This window comes from Enhydra lutris, unplaced genomic scaffold (assembly GCF_002288905.1).
Source record: "Enhydra lutris kenyoni isolate GAN:26980312 unplaced genomic scaffold, ASM228890v2 scaffoldscaffold25, whole genome shotgun sequence".
NCBI lineage: Eukaryota > Metazoa > Chordata > Mammalia > Carnivora > Mustelidae > Enhydra > Enhydra lutris.
Genome location: NW_019154109.1, coordinates 12,324,177 through 12,332,313, shown reverse-complemented (window position 1 = coordinate 12,332,313; position 8,137 = coordinate 12,324,177).

Sequence of the window (8,137 nt, the reverse complement as noted above, 5' to 3'; positions counted from 1 at the left end):
GGAGAAAAAAATATATATGCTCAATGTAACTAATTATGAAAGTGATTGCATAACTCACTAGCTGGCTAATCTTTAAGGGCAAGTGGTAAGAAAAGCCTTTTTGAGCTTGCCTATTAGAAGTCTTAATAATATATAAAAGACTGACTTTTGTTTCTCTCACATTTCTCAATTTTTCTCATATTTCTCTTTGAAATCACACATGAATTTATTTACACTGAAGTTCCTAACAAAGTGCAGGACTTTTAAAAGTGGAAAAATTTAGGGGCGCCTGGGTGGCTCAGTGGGTTAAGCCTCTGCCTTCGGCTCAGGTCATGATGTCAGGGTCCTGGGATCGAGCTCCGCATCGGGTTCTCTGCACAGAGGGGAGCCTGCTTCCTCCCTTCTCTCTGTCTGCCTCTCTGCCTACTTGTGATCTCTCTCTCTCTGTTACATGAAGAAATAAAAAATCTTAAAAAAAAAAGTGGAAAAATTTAAAGCAGATTTTAGCATGAATAAAGCACCTTAAAAGTAGTACACATTCGGGGCGCCTGGGTGGCTCAGTGGTTAAAGCCTCTGCCTTCGGCTCAGGTCATGATCTCAGAGTCCTGGGATCGAGCCTCACATCGGGCTCTCTGCTCAGCAGGGAGCCTGCCTCCTCCTCCTCTCTCTCTTTGCCTGCCTCTCTGCCTACTTGTGATCTGTCAAATAAATAAAAATCTTAAAAAAAAAAAAAGTAGTACGCATTCAATCAACATTTAGAGCCAATGATATAGCATTTATTTCACTTTTTTTAAGTTTAAAAAGATACTACATACATTTTATATATTTTATATAGTATTAATGTAAATTTTGTACCAGAAAAAGCAAATAAAAAAGCGTTTAAACATTCTACCAGACTGTGTCTATGTATTTTTAGGAGAGCAAAAACAAATAACCTCAGGGTTAAAAAAAGCAATTCTGGGAATTTAAAAATAGTTTCCTTCAGCAGAAATAAAGTAACCAACTCTCCAAGCATACCATTTTATTGACTTGGGAGAAACAAATTCAAAATAGGTATAAACCAGTCCAGTTGAGTACAAAGTAAGCAGAATCACCATGTAACTGTCTTGACATCTTTTATTACTTAGTGTGTTTCAGAGCGTATTGAAGGGGACTGGCAGAAATTCTAGGCTTTGAAAAAGTTGAGTAATTTTCATCTAATTGCACTATAAATAGAAATATCTCAGTAAGTTTTTAAAATATTTTATTTATTTATTTGACAGAGAGAGAGAGAGAGAAAGAGACAACAAGAAAGGGAACGCAAGCAGGGGTAGTGGGAGAGGGAAAAGTAGGCTCCCCGCTGAGTAGGGAGGCTGATGCGGGGCTTGATCCTAGGACCCTGGGATTGTGACCTGAGCTGAAGGCAGACACTTAACGACTCAGCCATCCAGGAGTCCCATCTCAGTAATATTAATAGCCATCAATTAATTGGGATTTCTTGAGTTTACATGTAGATATTCATACGGTAATAAGCATATATGTAAATGAGCATGTTAAGTAGTTAAGTGCTCTTTAGAACAGCTCTTGGCTGCTGGTAAGGAGTTAATAGGAATTAGTTATTATATGGACATATTAGTGTTATCTACATATTATTTCACTGTATGTTTATTAAATAAGTAGAGGAAAATCCTGCTGTATAAGCTGTAAATGGAAGTAGCTGCTTGTCAGTATAAACTTTGGACTCCGGGGCGGCCCATTTCAGTAATGAGCCTATGGCTGATAAGCATATAATACTGAAGGGTCACCAGTTCTCTCGGCACTAGGTGTTCATTTTGACATGGTCTTGCCAGGGAAAGGAAGAAATGTGACGTAAATGACTGAAGGAGAGAAAGTAAAAAGAATGATCCTGCAAAAGTGATATGTATTTTACACTGTGAACGGACTCAACCTCCTCCTTTGACAGAAGTATAGACCCTCTGCTGATGGCGTCAGTTGGCCTTTTTGTAAAACAAGTCACTTTCTATTGACGCGAGACTCTCTAACAAGGAGTCATGATTTAATATGTGTTAATTACTTAGATTAAAAATATTATTCAGCCTATTCATTTTTATAACAAAATTATGAGTGAATGGTAGGCAGCTTCTGACATACCTCCCAATGAACTCTACGTCCTGGTACTCATGTTTTTGTGGAATCCCGTGGAGCCTGAGCTGAACCTAATGACTCGCTTGTAATGAACAGCAAATGGCGAATGTGATGGAGTATCACTTCTGTGTTTGGGTTGTTAGCATTCTCTTTCCTGCGCTCTCTCTTGCGACTGCTGTATTGTGAGCTACTCTGTGGAAAGGCCTCCATGGCAGGGAATTGAGGATAATCTCCAGCCAGTAGCTCAGGGGAATTGAGGCATGAGTCCAACAACCTTCTAAGATCCAAATCCTGCCAACTACCGCGTAAATGAGCTTGGAAGTGAATCCTTCCCATCGGATCTTGAGATGACCCAAGTCTTCCTTGAGTGACGCTCAGGGCTGGAGTACTCACGGAAGTTGAACCTGGATTCCTGATCCAGAGAAACTGGGAGATAATAAGTGTTGTTGTAAGCCCCCAACATTTTGGGGTGGTCTGTTACATAGTAACAGATAACTAGAACAATGAATAAACTGAAGAGTCAAATATTTACTCAGTGAATTTGGGTTATGGAGACAGGCAGTTTGGTTAATTTGATGCCAATTATCTGAGATATTTACAAAATGTCTCTTAAGAGTTAAAAAGAATTATACAATATTATGAACGGACACTACTTTTCTAATAATTTTCCCAAATTGATGAAAATAAAATAATTTGACAAAAATGGTTTGTATGTCATAGCTCTAGGCCATATCATGTCAGAGAACATAAAATATAGCATTTATCTACAATACATTCATTACCCATGAAAAAAGTTACTTCCCACGGGGTGTTCTTGGCAGAATGCTCCTTTGAGATGATCTGCCTGGATTACACCAGTCATGATACATTACATCATACAAGAGAATGAGGATCGCCACTGTCAAAAGCGATGTGCCAGATGGAAGCTGTCAAAGAAAATTTTCTTGGAGCTTACATGATACAAATTTTTTTGTGCTTCCCCTCACCCTAAATAATGTGTAATTCAAACACCATTTTGTGGACAAGTAGGATTCTGAAAAAAAAAAGTGATTACAGATATTGTGTCAGTTATTTATGCACTACTAGGAGTTAGCTGTATTTTCTTCCTACAACTTTGGGCTAATGCATCCAGATGAGGAGGGATGGAAGGAAAGTAAGGCTAAAGTTTATTGAGTCACCTCACTTGGCCAGACAAACTAAATGAAATTTAGTGGTGTTTCTAGTTTCACTTTCTTCCAGGTCTAACAATGGTTTCGTGCAGTTTGGCAGCTCTGGTTTGCAGTGTTTCTGTTAACATGTTGTGGTTTTCATCTTCTAATGAGTATAGCTGATTCTAAATAATTTAGCTGTTAGCTTAAGGGCAGTTTTGTGATGATACAGAAACTTCTTTTCTGGGTCTATATTTAGGGCACTCTCATTAAGCATTTCAACCAGAAGCAGAAGGCAAGCTCCGGTTTTCTTGCAATTTGGCTTACTGGCGGTTTGGATAAAGAGAGTCAGTGGAGGAAGAAGTTGGATTTAAGAAAAAACATCCACTAATTTCAATGATCCATATTAGTTTGGGTCCTGTTAACAAAGGAATCAATTTGATTGGTTTTAAATTTCAACTCCTGCTGGATCAGTACAAGTAGTCAAGATACAATAGAAAAACGGATTATTCACGAGGATGGGAATCTGCTCTAATGATAACTGCTTTGAAGTTCTGTAGTTTACCATTAATACTCTTAACATTATTGCTATGGACGAATGGATAAACATCGCCTATGAAACCATGAGTCAAATTTACTAACTTTCTGGGCATCTGCTGGTCTGTTTAGAGAGAAATTGATCCCGATTAGCTGTTATTTGCTCGGATTACTTGTAATCAGTGAGGTGTAGCAAGTTTTTCTACATCCAGACACATGTAATCCTGACAAAGTCTGCTTTTCTTATAGAGGGGTCTACTGGTTGTTGCTTTCAGGTGCCTGGAAGAAATCATTCTTTCCAACATTATATAAAAGATGAAACACATGCTCTAAGTAATTTGACAGTGATGGAAGAGAATGGTCAATTATTTTTATGTATCTAGCTTTAGAGTTATTACTCCATTATGAAACCACCTAAATAAAAACTCTCTATTCTTTCAAGAAGAAAAATAAATCTATGGCATGCTTTCTTGTTTTATAAATTAAGGTGTGGTTTGGAAAATAAAGCTCTAAGAAAAAAGTGTGCACAGGATACTGCATTATCTTTCAACTTTTTAGAGGGAAAGAAAAAAACATGTCAGTCAGTCCCGAAAGATTGTCCTGAGGTTATTTGCAAAGGCTGTCATAGAAATGACTGATTGGATCGGAAAAAATCTTCTTTCTTAACTCTTGTGTGAAATTGGCTATAATCTCATGGATTAATATCTTTTTATATATAGTAATTTTTATAAAAGTATTCATTATTATAAAACAATACTTATAGAACAAAGTAGAAAAGTAGTTTGTCTAAGAAATCTATAATTTCACCAAAGATTAGCACTTAACCCTTTAATTATTTATTATAGACCTTAGGGAGAAACACACACACATAATTTTTTAGCCAAGATGGTATCAAGGGTTTTGCTACTTTGTCCTGACTTTAATTTGCTTTTTAATTAAACAACATTTTGCTAACACATTTCTTTTCAACAAACATCAGCATTCTTCTTTTTTTTTTTTTTTAAGATTTTATTCATTTATTTGACAGACAGAGATCACAAGTAGGCAGGGAGGCAGGCAGAGAGAGAGAGAAGAGGAAGCAGGCTCCCTGCTGAGCAGAGAGCCCGATAAGGGGCTCGATCCCAGGACCCTGAGATCATGACCTGAGCCTAAGACAGAGGCTTAACCCACTGAGCCACCCAGGTGCCCCCAGCATTATTATTCTTGATGACTGTATTCATATTTCAGCATATGGATGTACCATCATTTGTTTAACCAGTTGACATTACTGGCCTTACACTCTGTTGTTAAGCAATCCTGAAATAAATATCCCCTTTAATAACATTTGGAGCCCTTGTCAAATTCTTTCTTTAGGACACATTCCTAAAGGTAGAATTTCAGGGTTAATGGTAGGCATTTTAAGTGTTTTGATCTATTCTAAATTTATTTTATAAATGAAAATTTCTGTTACCTTAAAGGACATTTTCAGGATCCTTCTTGTTATTTGATCATTTTGTACTTTGTAATATAAACAACTCTATTTCACATGCCAATGTGCGTCTTGGGTGACTGTTAGAGGTCATCTAGGAAACTAAATATCGCACCTACAGCTCAGATTTTTCAGTCAGCAGTTGACCTTTATATAAATCAAAGAGAAAAATAGTCTCGAGTTTATGCTTACTAACTCTAATAACATTACATATTAAACTCAAATCTCTTTCTTTCCTCCACACCACACCTACTTTAAGAAAACAACTTCCTATTTGTGGAAGTCTCCAAAACATTTGATTGTAATTTTTTTTGTGTTTGAGAAGTAGGTTATGGCCTTTTGTTTGGCACATTTTCTTTATCACGGTCTTCCTTTCACATTTTTTGCTCTTTTATACTTACTTGAAAGAATTTAAGTCAAATAGTAGATCTGAGAAATCTTGGAGTCAAAATGTCTGGCGTGAAGCATTTTGATCCTGTTTTATTAAAGGGGCAAGTATTTTTACTACTGTGTTCTTCCCATCCTTCTGTTAGGATGTAGATTATGCATGGATGTGCCAGACTTTGTTTAGCGAATTAATATCGTTTTTGTTAATATATTTTCCTCACCATTTTTATTCTGGAAGGCTGTGGTTATTATATATCTTACCTGTTAGCATTGGTCTAAGTATGGGAGAATTATTTCTATCTATGTTCTACTATTCTCTACATGGGGAAATAAGGCAGAGAAGATTTTTATAAACCCACAAAAGGCACATAATAAAAGTTGAAAAAACATTTTGATCTACAGATCTTCTCTGGTTACTTTGTTCATAAACTAGAGATGACAAAAACCATCTAAATATACACATGTTCTGTACAAGGATATTAGTTTGTGTTGTGAACATTTAGCTAGCTACCCACATATTAAGAAAGTTGTTACACTGATCAAGGGGACCTCTTAATTTCTTCTGTCACTTAGCTAGGTTATTCAGATTATCTGTATCTATATGTATCTCTCATAGTGTATAACACATACTGTGTTATATAATATAGCAATTATATATGATTTCATTATGGTTACATTTTTGTAACTCACATTTACACTTTTTTAAAAAGATTTCATTTATTTGTTAGAGAGAGAGAGATCACAAGTAGACGGGTTGGGGGGGGAAGCAGGCTCCCCGCTTGAGCAGAGAGCCTGACGCGGGGCTCCATCCCAGGACTCTGAGGTTATGACTTGAGCTGAAGGCAGAGGCTTAACCCACTGAGGCACCCAGGTGTTCCCCTCCCCCTTTTTTTAGTTAGTTCATAGTTTAGGGCAAGCTAAGCTCGTCACCCTCTTCAACATACCGTGTTGAAGGAATTCCTGGATAATCTTTTAAAATTTGAAGTCCTATTAAAACACACACAATTGGGATGCCTGGGTGGCTCAGTTGGTTAAGCAGCTGCCTTCGGCTCAGGTCATGATCCCAGCGTCCTGCGTTCGAGTCCCACACCGGGCTCCTTGCTCATCAGGGAGCCTGCTTCTCCCTCTGCCTCTGCCTGCCATTCTGTCTGCCTGTGCTTGCTCTCTCTCCCTCTCTCTCTCTGACAAATAAATAAATAAAATCTTAAAAAAAAAAAACACACACACACAATAAAATCTCATGATCAATGCATTCAACTTCTCACTTCCTAATTCATATTCCATTTTACTCCCATACAATTTTTAAAAATCACAGTATCACCTGACAATAATCTCATGGAAGGTCTTGCATCAGGGAAAAATGCCTTCAGTTTGGGTGGATGCAGTAATAAAAATGACATTCAATTTCAGGATACCCAAATAAGTGCCAGGCTAAATTAGATGCTCATTGAAAACTACTCCTTGTATAATCTTGTTTTCTCACCTATGCTCATGTAGTGACAAATTGGTCTTAAAAGCTGTGAGTGTTCTTTAAGGTTCTCAACTCTTTGTTCTTAGGATCCCCTTTAGACTCTTAAAAATTGGGGCCCTCAAAAAGCTTTTGTCTATGTGTATTATATCTAGAGATTTTTAGTATATTGACACTTAAAACTGAAAACATATGTATTGATTATTTAAAAACAGCAAGCTCATTACATGTTGACATAAATAACATTTCAATGAAAAGTAATCTTATTTTCTAAAAGTAAAAAAAGCACTTTAGCAAGAAGTCTGCATTGCTTTATATTTTTGTGAGTTTCTCTGTTGCCTGGCTTAATAGAAGACAGCTGGATTCTTATATCTGCTTCTGCATTCAATCTGTTGTGACATCACAGGTCATATAGCCTCTGGGAAACTGTACTCTCTGCTCATGAGAGAATGAGAATAAAAAAGGCAAATAATGTTTTCGTATTATTATGAAAATAGTTTTGACCTCATAGTCTTTCTGCCAAGGCCTTGAGGACCCCCAGGAGTTCCCAGATCACACTTTGTGAACCACTGTGCTAGATTATAAAAATATGGGTGTCTTTATATGTCTTTATTGCAGAATAAAAACATTTACAGGAGCTATTACTGCAGGGTGGTATTGGAGGGTTACAGGTTAGGTTTAAAAGAGCAGCTCTGCCCTTTACGTGCTTTGTTATCTTGGGAGCATGAAACTTCTAGACCTCAGTTTCTCATGATGCATGAATATGATGATGTTTACCTCATGGGAGTATTTTTGAGGATTGGCATTCTTAGTTACTTACCATCTCTTGCAGTTTTAGTTATTATGAACTTGTTACTGAGAACGTGGTAGACTCTGGATTTATTGAGAAGGACCCCTTTCTGGTGTTGCAGAGTAGATACCCTGGCTCAGTATTGTGGTAAAATCAGAAAACAAATGAACGGCTGAAAGATACTGTGGCATCTGTATATAAAATTAGTGCTGGGGGCACCTGGGTGACTCAGTGGG